The sequence below is a fragment of the Tiliqua scincoides genome, chromosome 2 (genome assembly GCF_035046505.1).
Source record: "Tiliqua scincoides isolate rTilSci1 chromosome 2, rTilSci1.hap2, whole genome shotgun sequence".
Taxonomy (NCBI): domain Eukaryota; kingdom Metazoa; phylum Chordata; class Lepidosauria; order Squamata; family Scincidae; genus Tiliqua; species Tiliqua scincoides.
The window spans coordinates 241,945,283-241,967,663 of NC_089822.1; the positions used below are offsets into that span (position 1 = coordinate 241,945,283).

At 43.1% G+C, this 22,381-nt stretch overlaps 1 protein-coding gene across 1 annotated transcript in view; it reads left to right on the plus strand.

The window, feature by feature from the left end:
* PRICKLE2 (prickle planar cell polarity protein 2) overlaps positions 1-22,381 on the plus strand; it is a 127,206-nt gene that overhangs the window by 28,104 nt on the left and 76,721 nt on the right. The gene's annotated exons all lie outside the window — the stretch shown is intronic.

The following is a 22,381-nucleotide window of genomic DNA, read 5'->3' on the forward strand; positions in this document are numbered from 1 at the left end:
GCATCTTACCATTCAGCCTAAGAAACTCTGAAGGTAGCTCACAATAAGATCATACAAAATATATCCACAGAACGGCATACACATACTCAAAGTATGTGTGTTGAATTGCAATAATCTTCCTCCATTCGTTCTCTTAGGAAGCCATATTGCTGTCTTGGCAAGGGCTTGCCCTTATTTCACTCCTTCCCATTCTATTCTGGCATCCTGCAACTAATGGAGAAAGTTGCTGTGTGTGTGTGTGTGTGTGTGTGTGTGTGTGTGTGTGTGTGTGTGTATTCAGGAGTTCTGTCTTTTTCATTATCATGCAACCTATGCTGAGGCAGAACATAAAATTGGTGGATGGAGCTCAGCCAGAAACTGCTATTCCTGTGTCAAAAGATATTTAGATATCTCGTTCCACATTCTGTTTAAATTCATGTTTAAAGGAAACAAACGCCTGATACTATTATGGTCAGAAAGAGAAACAGAAGTGACATGTTACCAGTAACTCTGAGAAATCAAGCTTTCGGTTTGTCTGTCCCCAATTAGCTTGCTTTGTACTGTGCCATATCAGATTTACTGCAGGAAGACTCCTGCACTTAAGTAGAAAAATCTTGCTTATTGCCATTCAGGATTTTAATACAACGGGTGCACCATGGCATGATGCCAGTATAAAATATTCACTTATTTCTTTTACTTTCATTTTGCCAGATTCATTCAGCCTCTTTCATGATGATTTGACGTTTGAGACACGGGGCTTAATTTGACAAGGACATTGTGAAATGTGGCTAGCTTGGGTAATTGCTATGGTAATCGTTTTTAAAAATCGTCTTAAGGAGGCCAGAAGTCGTCCTCCGCATTGTTGTATTGCATCTTTGAATTTGAATTGGATACTTTTCCTTTCATTTGATTCAGAAACTCTCCTTCAGTTTCTGGAATGTTTTGGCACCCTCTCCTACACACAGATTGCACATGCTATCTGGTTAGAGAAGATCTGGCTCCTTCCCTTCCTGCTGTTTCTTTCTGTTTCTGCATACTATGTAATAATACTGTACATTGTGGGCTATTCCAAGCAACACGGATCTCTGCCAACCCTAATAAATCATAGGTTTTTCTGTGTGTCTGCTGAATTGCTGTGAAAAGGGGGCTAAAATTTAAGGGAGGGGCTAATATGTATCCAGATTTTCATAAACGAATTGCACAGCATCCCCAAATCATACCTCAAACTCCCAAGTTAAAAACATAGATTAAAGATTTGGCACAAAAGCTTTTTAAAGGAGAAAATGGAGAAAGGCAGCACAAATGGGTTGGTAGAAACTCTCTTTTACCTTAGTAATTTGAAAGCTCAGAACTTTGGCACAGTCTGTTAATTGAAGGCATGAGAACAGCAAATGGAAGTGGTATATCAGCTGCGTAGCAACAGTCTCTGTCTGTAGGTGCTTAGCAACAGGTGATCTTTCATTCTTAGGCTATATATGAGATTCCTTTATACAAAAATGATGTAGTCGGCCAGCTGTTGGCTCAGAAATTGGGTGGTGTAGGTGGAGGATCAATACTCAGCATACCACCTCTGAGCTTATATGTTCAGGATCTGGAGTGGCACTGCAGATCATGCCAATAAGGCCAAACCACTTAAGTTCAACCTGCTTCATAATAACATAAGAACAGCCCCCTGGATCAGGCCATAGGCCCATCCAGCTTCCTGTATCTCACAGCGGCCCACCAAATGCCCCAGGCAGCACACCAGATAACAAGAGACCTCATTCTGCCCTCCCTTGCATCTGACATAGCCCATTTCTAAAATCAGGAGGTTGCACATACACATCCTGGCTTGTAACCCGTAATGGATTTTTCCTGCAGAAACTTGTCCAATCCCCTTTTAAAGGCATCCAGGCCAGATGCCGTCACCACATCCTGTGGCAAGGAGTTCTCAAGGAAGGCCTCAAAACTTGGGGACTTCCAGGAGCTCCACACAGAAAGAGCATTTTCTCTCCCCTGTTTACTAGTGGCATCAAGGAATATAAGGTTTTCTTTCTGCAGTTGGAAGTAGCTGTAACTGTTAACCAAATGCACCAAATCACTAGCGCTGTTGCTAACGTAAATCAGAGGTAGAGATATGCAGTCCAAGGTTTATCTGATTGTTTCAAACTCTGTGTGAAATTTAATTCTGCTCTGGTTTGCCTGCTACTTGCCTCACTGCCCCTTTCCTACTAAAAGTGTATAGAGCCTTCTATTTCTATGCCATTTATAAGGTTTTTGCTTTCTTTTCTCATTTATTACTCTGTTCCTCAACTCCCTACTGTCTCTGCTTTTTTTTCACCCCTTAAGGCCAAACAACATGATACAACTATTAAGTGGTTGGGTTTTGTGTGATTTGTGTAATGTAATTAGCACACATGGTGGGAGGGGGAGGGGTGTAGCCAGATTGGGACCACAGCAGGGAGAAGGGGAGAGGTTAACTCTTTGCTCCCAGTCCAGATCCTACCCCCCCGGTCTTAGATCAGTGTTGGCACCAATGGAGATTTTTCTGTTGGTGGTAGCCATGTAATAGCCGTTGAAGTGGAAGAATGATCTGGATCACAGCAGGGCAAAATATGAAACCTCTTGTCCCCTTGCTGTAGATCCGGTTCAACAGTTTGCCATTATTCTCAGTAGTAAAATCAAGCACACTGCCCCTAATCATACAATAGACAGATCATCTAATTTGCCTTTTAGTCTTCCTATTCCCTGCTTCTTAGCTTAGCCTACTCCATATCTTTCTTCAACCACCCTGCCTTTCCCTTCTCTTGGAGACCCTCACTTTTAGCTTCCCTGTCTTGCAGCACAGTGACCTGTGTGCCTGCTTCTTCCCAACAGCTAGCAGTGCCTCTTGCCTCTAGTCTAGCATTTCTGAAACTGTGGGTTGCAACGGTTGAGTGGGTTATGAACCAATTCCAGGTGGGATGCGAAGCACCCTAGCTCAGCTGCCATTGAAAACACAGAGCTGAAAATACAGGGTACCGTGTGGCTGGGCAGGACGGCTCTCAGTGGGAGAGAGGCATGGTGCTTAGCCATGAATAGGTGGGAAGATAGGATGCTGGGAAGGGCTGTGTGGTTGGAGAAGGATCCAAGTCTACTTTCTGCATTTCTGAGCTGGAATGTTTAGATTCTGAGTTATGCAAAAAACAGCACGAGCACACTGTGTAATGGGACGTTTGGCTGATCTTGGCTTAGATGTGAAACCTAATTTGATGATGTAACTTCTAGCCATGACATCACTTCCAGGTTAATGATGTCACTTCCAGTGGGTCCCAACAGATTTTTGTTCTAAAAAAGTGGGTCCAGGTGCTAACCAGTTTGAGAACCACTGCTCTAGTCCTTACGTAAACTTATCCCCAGCCTTAACAGTTTTGTCAGTTTCTTTGCCAAATCAGCATGGGCTTCATTATCATACTCTTCACCATAGTAGTTAGCATGTTCTTCAATACCCCATAAAATCATTGCAGCTAGTGGCTGAGGCAAGCTCACAGGTATCAAGCAACAGATTTTAATCCTGGTTTAATTTCAACTGTGGAAAGAGACAGGGAGAGGGATTTCACAGCTTATAAAAACACAAGAGATAAGGCAGAATTTTGATTTCCTTCTAGAGGAAATGGCATGAATAGAACCAGATCTGCTGCTGATGTAAATAAGCCTAGTTTGATGCTTCGCTGAAGCTACGTTGATTTATACCAGCTGCACATCTGGTTCATAATTCATAGCCAGGCAGTACAGCTCTTTGTTGCTTTGCTGTTAAATTTTAAAGGGTTCTTGACAGCTCACGATAGGGTAGATGTACATAGTGGAACCTCCATTATCCAGGTTAAAGACACCTTAATTTTCTGGCTTCCACAGATTTTGCTATCCATAGTCTTCTTCCCTTTCCTATCAAGACTAAATGGAAAATGCAGGATATTTTATGTCTTTTGCTGGTCTTATACTTCTGTTGGCATCTGTTCGAACTATAGAGAAAACAAGTTGTGTCTGAAGTGATGCTTAGTGAAATGGGCTGGTAGTGAGTCCTCAGCTATCCCATGGGACAAGGCTGTTAAGCAAAGGAGTAAATATTTTGGGGAGTGGATGAAGCCTAAACACAAGTTCAAACATATCACAGTGGTGTGACCAAGTAGAGGCTCTTGAGCTACAAGTGACAACTTAGACTTTCAAACATAGTTCCCATCTCCACCAGAATGATAACTGGTTTATTTTATGAGTTATTAAAGATAACAAAAGGAGTACTGCTTTGTTTATCTGTGAGTAGGTATGCACATCTCTCCCCACAACTTCTCCTCCAAGCAACCAGTATTGGAATGAAGAAGAACACAGACTATTCAAGATAATTTGTCTGCCTGGTGAATGGTATGGGGAGACTGAGGGCCCAATCCTATCCAATTTTCCAGTGCTGGTGCAACTGTGCCAGTGGGATGTGCACTGTATCCTGTGGAGGCGAGGCACTCACAGAGACCTCCTCAAGGTATGGGAACATTTGTTGTCTTACCTTGGGGCTCCATTGCGAATGCACCAGTGCTGGAAAGTTGGATAGGATTGGGCCCTGAGATGCTTTCCCCAAGACACGATAATCTCAATTGCTATCTTTTTTCCATGTTTTAAAAACCATTACTGTTCTCAAGGGATTTGTGCCATGGTATAATCAGTCTGGATGCAATTTGCAGGGCATACTCCTGAAGCTTTTGCTAGAGAGTGTTATCTGCATAGAAGCACCAGACTGGCCCTTTTTCAGTTCTACAACATATGGTCAACCTTACACCATAGGGTAACTGGGCAATCTTATGGAGAGCCTCATCAGCGAAGGATTTTGTTGTATTTTTGTATTTGCCATTGGAAGTTTGCTTTAACCCAACACCTCCCCTCAGCCATGATCATGTGGAAGGACTTCAGTGGAACTGGTATGAGCAACACTGCTGGATGTGTTTTCCTCCTGGGTCATTGCTCTGCCTTGACTAGAGGGCAGCCACTCTAGCTCTGGCAATATCATAAGAACATAAGAACAGCCCCACTGGATCAGGCCATAGGCCCATCTAGTCCAGCTTCCTGTATCTCACAGCGGCCCACCAAATGCCCCAGGGAGCACACCAGATAACAAGAGACCTCATCCTGATGTCCTCCCTTGCATCTGGCCTTCTGACATAGCCCACCTCCAAAATCAGGAGGTTGCGCACACACATCATAGCTTGTACCCCGTAATGGATTTTTCCTCCAGAAACTTGTCCAATCCCTTTTTAAAGGCGTCCAGACCAGTTGCCATCACCACAACCAATATCCATGGTTAAGCCTGCCTGGTGGACATGCACGACATAGAGGTTATAATATAAAATAGCATATGATAGTCATTGTGTGTGTGTGTATGCATGTTGTCACAGATTGTGTCAGTTAAGTGACACAATCAAGGGGCATTGTCTTAATTAGATCTTGCTGTAGCTGTTGGAAGCCACCCAAATCAGGGGAGGGATGAAGTTTTTTTGCATGTTTCCCCTTAGAATTGGGAATGAAGTATCTCCATCTCTTTTTAACCTGTGCAACTGAGGGTTTTATGGTATGTACTTAATACAGAATTACATTCTGTGTAAACCCCAAAGTATTTTTAAATAATATATCCCTAGGTACACGGGAACAAATAATCCTGTTTTGTGTGCTGGAGAAGAACCAGTTTGCAATCAACAGTTGAGTTAAAGGCAAGAACGGAATTAAGGCTTGTTTTTCTTGTAATCAAAGCTATTTTTTCATCACTATCCATGACAAATTAGCATATCAAGAAGAAGGTTTGGCTAAAATCTTTCTCCCTGACATCTAGCTTCCCGTGTGTGGGGAATTTTTTTATATGGAGGAGCACTGCACAAATCAAATATAGATTTACATTTAACAGGTGTATAGTTTTATATATTTCTGGGTGTTCTTCCTTGAATTCCTCTCTTGCAGTGGGAGTAAAGATTAACAACTTTTAAAATTGCACAGGCAGTTGCAGACAGCAGCCATGGGGGATGCCGAAAATATTTCCATTTCACCGCACAATGTATTTGCAAGTTCTTACATTTTATTCCCCAGGAAAAGCATTTATTTGGATGGCAAACACTCCAGAATCCCAGCTGACCACTGTTTATGTGTCTGTGGTCAGGGGAACATTGAGGACATTGTTCATAACACATTGTATTTCCATTATATAATGCTCCCGTAAGTATATCTTTATCAAGCCTTCTGTATGTGCTATTGTGGTGTATAAAATCAGGTGCAAATTTGGCCATTTGCTTGCGGTTCCTTGCAACAGTCATTTAATGTGAGCTGTCAATGTATAATTTACTTTCTGATGATCTTTAGCTGACAAAACAAGTGTGATATAACAGGCAAGTAGGCTGTAATGTGGAAAACAGTGGGGAGGGGGCAGGACCTACTTGGCAACAATGCTTTAAATTTCTCCCATAAAAACCAGAGGTTACCATTCACTCCTTTGGAAAAAAGTAAACCACTTCAGTTGGAGACAACATTGTAGTGCGGTGGACAGAGCAGACCTACTGCTCTTGACTCTTGTGGCTTGGCCTCCACCATTAGGGACCTCAGCAGGAAGTTTTTGATATAATGTGCTACTAGAGTGCTGATGGGAAAGCTGGAGCCTTCCCGTCCATGCCAGCAGCAGATTTCTGGCCACCCATTGAAGGACGTTAAGGTAGAGGGGAAGGACGTAATGTGGGCAGGGAGGATGCAGTGGGGCTGTATCTGGTGATTGTGCATGTCGGATTCTATCCCCTTTTTCCCTGTCCCCTTTCTCTCCTCAGACTTGTACTAGCGTAATTGCTAGCACAAGTCTGAGGAGACCTATTGCAGTGTGGAAGGTTTATGCAGGTGTAAGGGGATTTAAATCCCCTTTCCCCGCTGAAGTTTCCGATTCCCCCCCCCCCCAAAGCTGGGTACAGTGTGCCTGTTTTTGGTGTGCCTGCTGCATCAGTAGAGAGGAAAAGGATAGGATTGGGCTGTTATACTACAGGGAGGAACAGGGGAATGTCTGGGTGAAGAGGGGGCAGGCAAGAGACAGCATGGAGGAGAGAGGGGTGGATACTGGCGGTAGCAACATGCGTCAGTGTTCTATCCCCTTCCACTCCTTATTCTCCTTGGTTCTGTGCCAGCAAAATAGCTGGTGCAGATCCAAGAAGACCCATTGGAGAGTGGAGGCTTGCCCAGGGTAAGGGAACCCATCTTCTTATGTAACCCCACAGGATGCAGCACACACTGTTGGCATGGCTGCATCTGCAGGTGAGGCTCAGTTACAGTTGGGTTGTTAGAGAAGCAGTTGTGAAATTAAAGGTTTCTGTTCTTCTCTGTATGTACAGATGTAAAGATATTAAGCAAGGTTGCTAACCTAAGGACTAAGGACCATGATTCCTTATTTGGATGTTTGAACACTAGCAGCCACAAGGCATTCAGGACTAGATTAGCGCAGCTGTGAGTGGGAAGAATGTAAATCTTTTTATTCCCCACCTTCAAGCTGCAGTTAGTCTCATTTGGGGGGGAGGGATGCAGGCAGAGTACTGATGCCTGTATTTTTTTGCTAGATTAAGAAAATACCAGGGGGACATTCCTTTCCCCACCATCACTGCCCTGATCAAAATCAGAATTCCCTGTGGCTGTTTTAAAAGTTTGTTTGTTTGTTTGTTTTAAGGGAGATCTAATCTCAGGTGTATTTATCATATTTTTATACTCCTCCAAGGAGCTCAGGGTGGTATACATACTTCTTTCCTCATAACAACCCTGTGAGGTAGGTAAGGCTGAGAGAGAGTGACTGGCCCAAGGTCATCCAGGACGCTTCATGGCTAAGCGGGGATTTGAACCTGGATCTTCCAGGTCTAAGTGCAACACCACAACCACTACACCAGGGGTGTCCAAAGTTTTTGGCAGGAGGGCCATATCATCTCCCTGACGCTCTGTCGGGGGCCAGGGAAAAAAAGAATTAATTTACATTTAAAATTTGAATAAATTTACATAGATTTACATAAATGAATTTATTAAAGATGAACTTATATGAATGAATGAAGGTCTTGCAATAGCTCAGGCCTTTAAAAGGCCTTGCACAAAGCAAGGCTGGCCTTTCCTTTGCTGCCGCTACTGCATCACAGACGTGAAACAGCAAGCAGTGGAGGGTGCCCTCATCCCACAGCTCACACGAGAGGTCAAACAGTCGCCCTCACGCTGAGAGCAATTGCGTCAGGCCGGTGTGGGCTCCAACAAATCTCTGGAGGGCCAGAGGCTCATTGGAGACTGAGGGCTCCCTGAGGGCCGCACTGAGAGGCTTCGAGGGCCACAGGTGGCCCCAGGGCCAGGGTTTGGGCACCCCTGCACTACACCATCCTTGCGTCTGTTTCATCCCTCTAAGTGCCCAGAACATTCCAGAGGTCTAGGAGCCACTCTATCTGTGTAGAACATTGATCACAGACCCCATTTTGAGAGATTATAAGCACAGATGTGTAGCCAGGCTTGTAACTAGGAACCAGAATATTCCACAGTTCCCACCCTTCATGTTGCATTGCCATCATATATTGTGAAACTCTGCCTTCAGCAACTCAGATAAACAAAACTGTAAGAATGCGTGATTTCTTGATTGTGATTCTGCATGCACTTATACACATGCAAAATTAATGGATGTTGGTGTCAGTTAAGCTCTGTTGTAAACATGCTGGATGTAGGAGGAAAATGTTTGGCCTGCTTTAGTCCCATTAGAATCAATGGGCCGTGATCATTTAAGCCTGGTTTGTGCTTTTAAGTCTGTTGATTTCACTAGGACTTAAGCTGCTTTAAGCACCTATTATGTGGAATTAAGCACCATCGATTTCACTATAACATACTTCCTAATAATGCATTTGAGATTTGTGGTGCCAGAAGTGTATCTGTATGCAAAATGCAATGCTAATATGTGTTCAAAAGCCTCTCCTGCTGGCCTCTGATTTTGCAGCCACTGTATGTCTTGTACTAGTTCTGTCAGATGGGGCAAAAAAACCCAGAAGAGCAAATGGTTTCCTGCACTGGCCTTCTTGTTCATCAACAAATGTAGGGATTAATGTGGTTCTTGAGCAGGAGCAAACTGGTTATCCTGACAGACAGGCTTTCCAAATCTGCCTGTGAGATTCTATTTCTATCAGTCACTTTCCTGTGAATGCTGTTTAGCCAGTCTAGCTGTTTGTGATCAATCACCTGTGTTATTTAGTCTTCTGTTTATTGTCCCAAATGAGTGGTTTCTTTCTAAAAAGAAAAACAAACAGTGATTTCTAGATAGTGAATCTTGGGAAGAAACATGCTGCTTTGCCATGCCTTGTTGTCTTATTTTAACCATTTTGTAAAGCTTGTCATAAGCACTGCAAAAACAGGGCAAACCCCATTCTCCAGAGTGTATGCATTTTTTGTGTGTGTTAATTTGAAAGTTTCTTTTTCTCCATCAGACTCCTGCAGCCACTAACCCAGTGTTCAGGTTTGAAACAGAAATCTAAGGATAATTCCAACAAAGCTGAGGCCAAAATCCAAACCAACTTTCCAGCCCTGGCATAGCTGTGCCAGTGGGACATATGCGGCATCCTGCAGTTGGGTGGCAGTCACTGAGGCCTCCTCAGAGTATGGGAATGTTTGTTCCCTTACCTTGAAGGAAGCATTGTCAGTATGTTGGTGCTGGAAAGTGAGTTAGGGCTGTGCCCTGAATCCTTGTTCTTAAAAATAAAAAAATAAAAACATAGGCCACATCTCCTTTTTCCACTGTGCTCTTTGGATTCAACAACTGACTTTATTTGGACATGGCTCTGTTTGCTAAAGCCTGAACAAATAAAGCCATGTCATGAGTTACCTAGATGTTACCATGATCAAATTAAAAAAAAAAAATCTGTTTTGAAAGGTAGACCAATGTCCACAGATCATCAGAGCCGACCCCGATATCTGCTGAGGTTCTGTTCTGGAACCCTCCCACAGATTCCGGAATCTGCAGATACTGTGGTCCAAATTTAAATTCCCAATTTAATAAAATTAAAATTTGAAAAGGTCCAAAATTGGGGTTCCTATCTTTTTGCGGCCAAGCCACACCATTTCCAAGCAGGTTGAGCTGTTTTTAGCATTGGAAAAACCTACTTCCTGGTGGCATGGAGGTTCCTTTCTTCTCCCAGGTCTGCCCCAGAATGCATCATGATGCATTTCCAAAAAGCATTCTGGTCACGATCCATACCCAAAAGATTGTTTCCTTTAAAAAAATCTTATTTTTTTTTAATGGTCGTCTTGTAAGTTATGTTATTTGAACAGGAAGCATGGAAGCCTTTCCAACCCAGGAACATGTCAAGAGGAAGGACCACATTCTCCATCTCTATGGGAGCTCTAATTAGATGGGTTAGAGAAAAGGCAGTGTAGTTTCCAACTTCTTTTAAAACATCTGCTGCAGCCTTTCCTTCTAAATCAGAGTTTCCTCCTAAGCTCTCACACAGAAGGGTCATGAGATGGAGCCACAAGTGGCTTTCGCACACGCACACAGCTGAAGCAGTCACACATGTCATTATATAAACAACTTGGCATGCCGACATAACAAATGCATTGAGGGCGCAGGGGTCATGCAAGCAAGGTTAACAATCCAACAACCACAGATGTGTTTGTGAAATGGAGGGACCTGTGCTTTAGGAGCAAAAATTTTACAGTGATCTCTGATTAAAGGTATTCTGTATGATTTACTGGTCCCAAGCACAGTGCTGTTTATAATGTTTGATTTGATTGGTCCCCATGCCTTGACAGCCACACCTGTAATGTATAAGTTACATGGCACAGTGATACTGTATGTACATGATTTTTAGTAAGGCTGTTAGTATGGCTGTTGGAGTTGGGACTAGCTTTTATAATTGGATCTCTGCTCTCTGGTTCAGAGGGAACGTACTCTGGGTTAACTGGGAGAAGTCATGATTCTCTGCCCATTGTTCCTGGCTACCCACAGCTTCGACTAGCCTTTGGCCTTCTTTCTCCTGCCTATCAACTGCTGATATTGCTATGTTCTTAACCTCAGTTTTCCACAACAACATTCACAGATGTAGAAATCCATGCCTAAACAAATAGAGTCACACCCATACCTTTCATGGTCAGCTTACCCTTTAGCAAGGCCTGCCAAGATTTTGGACTGACGATCAGCCTAAGGAAAACACAGGTCATGGTTCAGGATGTGGACTCACCTCCCTGCATTACAATCTCTGCGCATGAACTGGAGGTTGTCCATGACTTTGTGTACCTTGGCTCAACGATCTCCGACACTCTTTCTCTCGATACTGAGCTAAACAAACGCATCGGTAAAGCAGCTACCACGTTTTCCAGACTCACAAAGAGAGTCTGGTCCAACAAGAAGCTGACGGAACATACCAAGATCCAGGTCTACAGAGCTTGCGTCCTGAGTACACTTCTGTACTGCAGCGAGTCATGGACTCTCCGCTCACAACAGGAGAGGAAACTGAACGCTTTCCAAATGCGCTGCCTCCGGCGCATTCTCGGCATTACCTGGCAGGACAAAGTTCCTAACAACACAGTCCTGGAACGTGCTGGAATCCCTAGCATGTATTCACTGCTGAAACAGAGACACCTGCGTTGGCTTGGTCATGTTGTGAGAATGGATGATGGCTGGATCCCAAAGGATCTCCTCTATGGAGAACTCGTGCAAGGAAAGCGCCCTACAGGTAGACCACAGCTGCAATACAAGGACATCTGCAAGAGGGATCTGAAGGCCTTAGGGATGGACCTCAACAAGTGGGAAACCCTGGCCTCTGAGCGGCCTGCTTGGAGGCAGGCTGTGCAGCATGGCATTTCCCAGTTTGAAGAGACACTTTGCCAGCAGTCTGAGGCAAAGACTCAGACTCTTTGCAAAGAGGCAAAGAAGGAAGGCCCATAGCCAGGGAGACAGACCAGGGACAGATTGCACTTGCTCCCGGTGTGGAAGGGATTGTCACTCCCGAATTGGTCTTTTCAGCCACACTAGACACTGTGCCAGAACCACCTTTCAGAGCGCGATACCATAGTCTTTCGACACTGAAGGTTGCCAGTGTATGTACCCTATGTGCAAGTATGTCATTGCTGAAAATTTGGTGAAAGGAGACAACCTGCAGGAAGAGTGAAAGGGGCAAATGAGTGGCTCCAAGACCTGCTTTGGGGGCAGGTCTAGACCTTCAATTGGCATTCAGAGCCCTGGTTTATCAAAGACTCTGTATGTACGCTGTATATGCAGTAATACCTCTATCACTGCAGAGGATCCATTCCTCCAAAGCTAAGTGCTGCATAGTTGGCAACCTTCAGTCTCGAAAGACTATGGTATAGCCCTACAGCACCCGGTATTCCTAGGTGGTCTCCCATCCAAATACTAACCAGGCCTGGTGCTGCTTAGCTTCTGAGATCAGACAAGATTGGGCATGAGCAGGATAACAGTTGCTGCATAAAACAGCACTAAAGGGGACAACACTGAATGCAGTTGGAACTGATTGGAATGGCCCTTCCCAGAATGCATGTTCCCATTGACTGCAATGGCTGTTAGTCTATCCAAGATAAACACTGTAGCAAATAAGCACTAAAGCAGTCATCATTATGGGAAGTATGACTGTGTGCTATCTCCATTGCACGTGTCTGTCAAGCTCTTTCTTGTTTCCTAAGAGAATGAAATGCCACTAAAATGACTAAAGGTAGTTTATATACTAGTGCATTGAAATATGACATGACCACCAAATGTAGCTTGTCAGTCAGTACGTTCTTGCATATTTTATGCAACATTTGTGGACCATATTGTTTATTAATTCATTGGCACAGACCAAATCTATGCATGCTAAATTTAATATAAGCCCCATCAAGGTCCTTGGGCTTTCCTTCTTAGTAGTCATGATGGCCATCTAAATATTTCAACAGCAGCAGAACACTACACGAATGAAATAGCTGCAGCCTACAGATGCATTTAGTGTTGCATCTCTGAGTGCCCTCAACAAGCTGGCTGTATAGGTCCCCTTGGGCATGTTGGGCACAACTGTAGATTGCTCCTCATCTCCTGCCACCTCATCTCAGATGGCAGGTTAACCTGTAGCTGAACTTCCAACGATGCTTGGTAGGTACATAAGGGATGAGGTGTTCCTTCAGGTAGCTCAAGCCAAGACACTCTTATGGCACAATTGTATACTCCATTTGTGTCAAGGGAGCGCGTGTGTTGCAGGCTGTTGCAAACATGCTGTAAAGCAGGTTGCAATAGCATAGGAGTTAGTTGGTAGTTAGTAGCACCGGGAAGGCCTGTACCATTCCGCCCGTGTGCCAGAGCAGGTAAGCTCTGCTCTAGGCAGCAGAAGGACAGGAAGGGCGTAATGGGGCAAGGGGGCAGTGTTGGCAGATTGAGCCCAGGAAGGGGGCAGGATTAGTGGCAGTGGTGCATGCTGTACCCTAAGCCCCTTCCCAGGACAGAGTCACTAACACAGATCAAGTTGGAATTGCATTGGTGATTTAGCAGGTCCAGGTCGACCTGCTGCAGATGTTGCTGCAGGTGGAGCTTTCTCTGGGGCAAGGAAACAAATGTCCTCTTACCTTGAGGAGATTTCTAGACTGCAAAATTCCCCTGCGGGATACATAGCAAGCTGTGCATCTGTGCAGGGGAATTTTAATAGGATTAGGTGGTCTGGGTTTTAAAGATCAGACCAGCAACTTTGAATTGGTCCTGGAAACTAACTCATGGTTTATAATGTTATACGTGGATATTCTGCTTTATAGCCTGCTTTGTCTCAATTCAAAAAATGACTTAAAACAGCAGTCAACAGTGGTTTAAAATCCTACATATCAAAGCAACAAAATGCATGATGCAAAACAGCAACAATTTAAAAAAAAATAAATCAGGCATACACACACAGTCTCAATCTCAGAAGGCCAGCTAGAGATCAGGGCCACAGGTTGTCAGCCTACTTTTTCCACAGGCAGACAGTGTCTGTGGAAATGCTATGTGCCTTTCTTATGCTATGGATGCCTGTTAGTTTCTTCCTATTCAGTGATCATTTATAACTTACAGTTTTACAGGTTGATGGTTGCACCGCACCAATGTGTTTGTGTGTGTCACAGTTACATGTTCTTACTTGACCTCCAAAATTCATGGAATTGCGTGTACGTGTAAGATGAAACCCCACCTATTAATGTTTGGAACACCAACATAGATGCTGCCAGATGACACACAGAAGCTGGCTTGTAGATGCACATTTTATCATTTCAAGGAGTCTATAATGTCTCTATTATCTATACAGTATCTCACCATGAGTGTCAGAAATGTAAAGTCAAAAAAGCGTACTTTTTATTGATTATAGTGAAGTTCTGGTGGAGTACTAGTGCCAGTAAAAATGTCTTACACGTTTGCTCTAGGTATTTTGTCTCATTATTTTTAATATAACACTGCTGATTATCAATATGTTGCGCAATTATGTCTTTGACATACTGCAATTCCTGGCAATTGTGCATTTTTCAACCCTAAGGGCCAGAAGCCTGTTCTCACACTTCTCACTTTTCTCACAATTCTCACTTTTCTACATACTTTTCCGGAATCCATAAAATATATCCAATATGGTACTGTTTCTCAAACTGGGGGTTGGGACCCACTAGGTGGGTCACCAGCCAATTTCAGGTGGGTCCCCATTCATTTCAATATTTTATTTTTAATATATTGGACTTGATGCTCCCATGGTATGTGTTTGCATTTGGGGAACTGTTACAGACCTGTACTTTTAACAGGCTATTATGAACACGCTTTTAACAGTGATAGTCAATGGAACTTACTCCTGGGTAAGTGTGGGTAGGATTGCAGCCCAAGATTGTTAAAAATGTTCCTGCTTGATGATGTCACTTTCGGTCATGACAAAACTTCTGTTGGGTCCTGACAGATTCTTGTTCTAAAAAGTGGGTCCCGGTGCTAAAAGTTTGAGAACCACTGCATATGGTAATGCACTTTCCAATCTTTAGTCCAATGACTTTTGAGCAGTGATAAGAATGTGCTTGGTCACATTCTGACCGACATGCCCTGCCTTTAATTGTTCATTTATGAGACAGTTTATGCAGCATCATTTTACATGGTTTTACTGTTCCTTAAAATTCTTTAACCAGAGTGTTTTTCTTTCCATCCATCAGGATTTGAAAGGATGTACTTTTCAGTTTTTTTCGTATATGCTTATGGGTAAAATAGAGTAATGATTCTCCACTAGAGCAATTCTCCTAGTAATCAGGGTAGACATTGTGCCAGTCATTATTTATTTATTTGAAAAATTTACATTCCACTTTTCTCATGCCAAAGAAAATGAAGGTGGCTTACAAAACTCCATAATAAATGGCAGGAGGTCTGGTCTAGAGGGTAGAGCCTCCGTTAGCCCGAAGATAACATCAGAAGGTCGCCAGTTTGAGGACACTGGCAGCTCCCTGAACAGCTGAGAATGGCGAGACCTTGAAGCAGCTGACAAGTCCAGCTGAGTGATTCCACCTGCTCTTGGTGTGAGCAAGAAGCGTCTTGGCTGCCCTCCATGTGAGAGATGAAGCTGCTTGTCAGCCTGGAGGCCAGAAGTGAGACCAAACCAGGAAGATCCATTCTGAAATGTTGTTGGTTCTTGAAAGAGAGAACCTCTATGTTTGAAAAAATCTCCTTGAGGGATTTAGAAATGCCTGCCTATGTAAACCGCCTTGAATAAAGTCAGAGGAGTAATCTGATGACCAGAAAGGAGGTATATAAATACCTAGTTGTTGTTGTTGTTGTTGTTGTTATAAATGTTCATTGCATCACAACAACATGAAAACAAGGCATTAAAACATTAATTTTAACAGTTAAACACTAAAACATTAAAAAAAACCAAGCAAAACCTAGCATACATCATCAATTAGTCTAGGGCAGGATGACTAGAGGTCATAACTGCAAAAAAGTACAAGTCAACTCAAAACGTAGGAGATCCAAGAAAAATGTAGGGCATGACAATATAAAAGCTAATAATACTCATCTATGAATTTCTTTTGGTTGATTTAAACACTATTATTACTTATTATTAAATTTAAGATTATATTACATATAATTTGCCTACAGGGGCCCGCTCACAGGGAAAAGGAGGAACTTTAAGTTCTTTTCCAGGACATGAGGCTAAAAAAGAGGACATGTCCTGGAAAAATAGGATGTCTGGTCATCCTGGTCTAGGGAAGTATTCCTATTACACTATAGCACTATTACACTATATATAGCACTATGGCACTATTATAAAGGTGCAGACAGCAAACAGCCACCTATCAACCAATTGTTGGCAACCTTCAGTCTCGAAAGACTATGGTACCGTGATCTGAATGGTGGTTCTGGCACAGTGTCTGTTGTGGCTGAAAAGGCCGATTCGGGAGTGACAATCCCTTCCACATCGGCAGCAAGTGTAGTGTGTCCCTGGTCTGTCTCCCTGGCTGTGGGCCTTACTTCTTTGCCTCTTTGCCTCAGTCTGTTGGCCAAGTGTCTCTTCAAACTGGGAAAGGCCATGCTGCACAGCCTGCCTCCAAGCAGAACGCTCAGAGGCCAAGGTTTCCCATCTGTTAAGGTTCATTCCTAAGGCTTTCAGATCTCTCTTGCAGATATCCTTATATTGCAGCTGTGATCTACCCGTAGGGCGCTTTCCTTGCACAGGTTCTCCATAGAGGAGATCCTTTGGGTTCTCAACCAACCAATCAACCTATCAACCAAATGCCAGACTAAACAGGTATGTTTGGCACCTTTGTCAAAAAGCCATGAGGGAGGGAGTACTTCTCAATTCCCCTGGAAGGGAATTCCATAATTGTGGCACCACTACAGCGTAGGCTAATCTCTGAGCCACAACTCCTCTCACTTGGGAAAGTGGTGGCACTTGAAGGAGAGCCCCTTCAGATGACCTAAAAGGAGAATGTGTGGGAGAAGGCAATCCCTCAGATAACCTGGGCCCAAATTGTGAAGGCCTTAAAGGTCAATATCGGCATCTTGAATTGGGACTGGAAACAAATGGGCAGCCGCTGTAGCTGCTGAAGTGGTCCAACAGTGTCAAACCAACTGGCCCCTGTAAACACTCAGGCCGCTGCCTTCTGCATTAATTACAGCTTCCAAACTGTCCTCAAGGGTAGCCCCATGTACAGAGCATTAATGCCTTATCCCTCCTATTGAACAAATGCCCTATCTCCTCATTTTCCTGTTTTTTAAAAAAAATCTATATAAATGCTGAACCCATAGCAGACCCAGGTGGCAAACCCCAATCTCTTAGGAATTGTCATCTGTCCTGGCCCCTTTTAGTAACAGACAGGAGAGTGGCATATAGTGTCAACTATGTAACTGCATGAGAGCAATTACAGATAATTAGATTTGTGTCCTGTCTAGATTTGGCTAATGTGTGTCAATTACTGGGCCATCTAGATGTGTCACTAAAAAGCAATGATTTTATTGCTCTAATTGGAAGCACTGATGGTGTCTTTTCTTTGCTCTGTCTGGGAGCAAGTTTCAGGTTCATTACATTCTGTCCTGGGTTCCAGCTCCCAGCAAATCTAGATTTCCCTTTGTTTAGGGAAACATGGAAACTGAGTCAATTATTTCTTTATTTATCTACATAATAATGTCATTTGAATACACTCCTTTATGTTGGCTAAAATAGATATAGTGCCTCATTGTGGGGATATGTGTAGAGACAGTACATTCCTCACCAGGTCAGAACCTTCATTGCCACAAAGTGGTGAACCCTCTGGCAACTTTGCATGGTAAGGGGGGGAACCTTTTAATTGAGAAAAAGTTATGTGTAGATGCAGTTCATTGGGTTGGAAACATAGCTTAATCCTGGGGTCTGTCATTTATCCAAGGGCTTTGTGTTTCTGAGCATGTGCAGAGTGGTTCACTGATTAAACAAACGCTGCATACACAGGATCCCACCCTGGTTTCTGTATTCATAGCCACAGTTTCCGTATTCACAGTTCATAGCAGCAATCCTAACACACATGGGAAGCAAGTCCACTTGAACACAATGGAACTTTGAGCAAATACCTTTAGAGCTGCACTTTAATGTAGTTTGCAATTACAGTGGGCCTACTGTATCTGTGGGCTCCATGTCCACGAATTTAACCATCCGCGGATTGAAAATGTATTTAAAAAACTTTATTCACCTACCCTGCTGTAGCGTCCCACCATTTCACAGCTGTCACTGGCTGCAGCACTCACCTTGTTCACACAAGTTCAGGCAATTTACACAAGTTTAGACAATTAATGAACATTCAGATAATTTATGAAATTTGCACAAATTTATGTAATTTGCACAAATTTGCAGCAGTTTACTCAATTTATGCCATTTTCTCAGCATTACAACTGCGAACTGGAGCATCCTTGGATTCTGGCAACCTGGAACCAAAGCCCTCAGAGATACAGATGGCCCACTGTACTCCCTTTATCTGAAAAATTAAAACCACTCATTCTAATTTGCAGAAAATGCTGGCCACATAGCCAGGATCAGTTCTGATTCTTTTGTCTTCGTGGCCACAGTCATCATTGCCTAACTTGTATTAGTTTTTCCATAACATGTTCACACCAGCAAATCATATTCATAGACTGGGAAAAGGTCTGGGTTTCTCCCCTCTCACTTTGTTAATCCATGGTTATAGACGGAATGTGCTGTTGAGCTTCATGTTCAGAAAAACCATGCAGTATAACCTTCAGAATCAAAGAGAGGAATGTAGGTTTGAACGCTCCTCTATATGAAAACGATCTCTCTTCATGTCAAAAACTATATGACAAAGCAATAGTTGACCAGAGCATTTCTTTCTGACACACCAGCTTGCCATAATCAGAGAGTTTTTCACTGTGCAGGATATTTCGGCTGTATGATCGCTCATTTGCATTATGAAATTGTATGATCTAGCTGTGCAGTTCCACGTGCCTTTTCCAATTGTATAGACCAGCATCATTGTGGGTGTAGAACCAAGGCGTGGTAATTGATCCATATTGGTTAATCAGGAATAAAAAGATCTGTCACTCAGGCCCAAATTTTCATAGCTGTGTTTCAGATATAGAACATCAGAACATTAGAAACACCCTGCTGGATCAGACCAAAGGGCAATCATGTTGTTTCTGTTCCTCTCAGTGGCTAACCACATGCCAGGGGAATCCCAGAAATGAGATTCATAGACAAACTTATTGTTTTGTCTGTCCTCCATGTGGTATTCAGTGGCATACTGTCTCTGAACCTGTAGGTAGCATGTAGCCATCTTGACTACTAAGCATGAATGGGTTTGTCCTCCATTAATTTGTCAAAGTCAGGAAAGCTTACTGTGGAAACTGAAACAGTACACAATCTGTACTATGTAAAGATGTATTTCCTTTTGTGAATTATCAATCTCCCCCAGTCAGTTTCACTGGATGACCTCTAAACTTTTCTCTAGTCACTTTCTCAGTTTTTAAACCTTTGGTGTCCCTCTAAGCTACCTCATTTTCTAAAGGAAAAAGCCCCAAATGAGGGTGGTGACAGCATCTGGCCTAGATGCCTTTAAAAGGGGATTGGACAAGTTTCTGGAGGAAAAATCCATTACGGATTACAAGCCGTGATGTGTATGTGCAACCTTCTGATTTTAGAAATGGGCTATGTCAGATGCAAGGGAGGGCACCAGGATGCAGGTCTCTTGTTATCTGGTGTGCTCCCTGGGGCATTTGGTGGGCCGCTGTGAGATACAGGAAGCTGGACTAGATGGGCCTATGGCCTGATCCAGTGGGGCTGTTCTTATGTTCTTAAATGAGATAGCCTTTTTTCCTAGGTAAAGCACTCTGTGCCCCTTGGTGTGGCAGTGCTTAAGCTGGGCTTTATTGTTTTGAAAAATTCCTTATGAGGAAAGGCTACTGCATTTGGGCTCTTTAGAAAAAAGGCATCTGAGGGGGACATGACTGAGACGTACAAAATTATGCAGGGAATGGATAGAGTGGATAGAGGGATGTTCTTTTCCCTCTCACACAACACCAGAACCAGGGGACATCCACTAAATTTGAGTGTTGGGAGAATAGACAAAAGAAAATATTTCTTTACGCAGTGTGTAACTACTCTGTGGAACCGCTTGCCACAGGATGTGGTGATGGCATCTGGCCTAGATGCCTTTAAAAAGGGACTGGACAGATTTCTAGGAGAAAAGTCCATCACAGGTTACAAACCATGATGCAACCTCCTGGTTTTAGAAGTAGTCTACCTCAGAATGCCAGGTGCAAGGGCATGGTATCTTGTTGTCTTGCATGCTCCCTGAGACATCTGGTGGGCCACTGTGAGATACAGGAAGCTGGACTAAGTGGGCCTTTGACCCAGCACACTCTTCTTACGTTCTTATGATAACATTTGCATAAGTAAACTCTCTGCCTGGAGAAGCATAAGAGCACAAATTTTCAGAATGCTGAAGTGTGTTTGGAAAAACTCTTGCCTTTGCAGATACTGCACCAAGTCCTCCTGGGTTGGAGTGGAGGAGAGAAAGGGGTTCTCCTGACATAATGGTATGAGGCACTTTATTATCTACCGTTCCCTGCCTGTGGATTCCTTGCATCCACGAAAGGGGAGGAATCCCTAGAGTGCCCATAGCCTTTAAGAAATTCCTCCAAGATTTTAGTCATCCCTAAGAAACAAACAGTGCTGACTTTAGAGACAAAATAACTTTGAAATTCAATAGGAGAAGGAGAAAAAAAACAACAGAATTACTAAACAAGGCTGATGAAGAACTCACATGCATTGTGAGCTGATGTAATTATTTCCCTCAATTCCTTTGAATGAAATTGGCTCAGCTTGAAAGAAAATCTTGTTTCATTTTACAAGGCTTCTCCCCCCCCCCCCACAACTTTTTTTTTCTCTTTATGCTTGAAGGAACTGTTAATTTCCAACATGCTTATTACCTTCTTGCTAGTGATGTCTCAGTTTAACTGCATGATGTTTGAACTACTCCGCTCTCTGGGAAAAACAAAGCATGAGTATTTTGGATGAAAAGGAGGTTGAGAGATCTATCTATCTATCTATCTATCTATCTATCTATCTATCTATCTATCTATCTATCTATCTGTTATGTATGTATGTATTTGCCTTGCTCTGCTGTGACTAGTTCGTCAAATTTGTTGTTTCTGTTTATGAATGACAGCAAGATTCTCTGAGATCTTGTTTGATACAAGACTAGACCTGCTTGAGCAGTTCTCTTTATTCTTGTCAACATTTTGAAGTTCTGCCTTGCAAAACCTTTGTGTTCTGTCACTTGCTGCACCTAACCTGAGACGTTTGTGTCTGGTGGTCTTCAGTGTGGATTAAATAGTAGAGTACAGGTATTTTTCAGCCCACTTTACAAAGCTGCAGAAAACGTTATTGATAGAGGCAGGCACATGAGGGGAGAGAGTGGGGAGAGCATGTGTTTTCATCATTCCCTCCCTCCGTCTTCATCGTCCATGGTTTGTTGGATTGTCTGAACTGTCCTTCTGTACTAACCTTTTAAAGTGGGCAATTTTGTGTCGAAGTCCTCGGCACAAACTGTTTCAGGACAGACTGTCGCCTGGCTGACACACCATTTTTCAGTCTTTCTTCCTCTCCCCACTCCACCTCTTCCTTCCCCCCTTCTGTACTTGGGAAGAGAATAGCTGTCAGATGTGAGATCCTCTTTTCACCAGCTTGAATGAGTTTCAGATTGAGCTGGGCAAGCACAGTGGTCAAATCTATAGTGATGCCTCTATAGACAGATCTCACTAGGCTGGCATCTTCATTCTTAGCATTAGTATAGGCTGTATAGCCTACCTACCACAGTGTGCCAAAGTAGCATTCCATTCAACGTGCATGTTTTGTAATGATGTACTGGAAACCATTATGCCTTATATTATGCTAAGCACATCATGTGAAGATACAGCAAAGCCTTGCTACCCAGATGCTAAGTATTTTTTTTTTTCTCAAGTCCCAATTATTTTGATAGGACATACTTCCAAACATTCTGAGGACTGCAGCCTCAGAGCCTTTTCTTTGTACAGCATGTGGTCACAGTTGACACCTGTAAGAAAAAAAAAATTATTGCAGAGAACACAGAGTTGCCATGGGAAAATGGTAGCCCAGTGTCAATATTTCCCACAATACTCTCGCTACCATTCCAGCCAGTGACCAGGTACCTTTATCATGTATCGGCAATCAATAAATGCACATTATAATGATCCCGACAGGTAGAAATCATGGAGGGGTATTAGAGAGCTGGACATGACATTGGCATTTTCAGTGGCAGCCCTTTGTGATGTGTAATTATATCCTAAGAGACTTGATTTATTTCTGTGTGCTCCATCACTATCTAATATATATAATAATAATATACAGTATTTATATACCGCCTTTCTTGGTCTTTATTCAGGACTTTATTCAAGGCGGTTTAC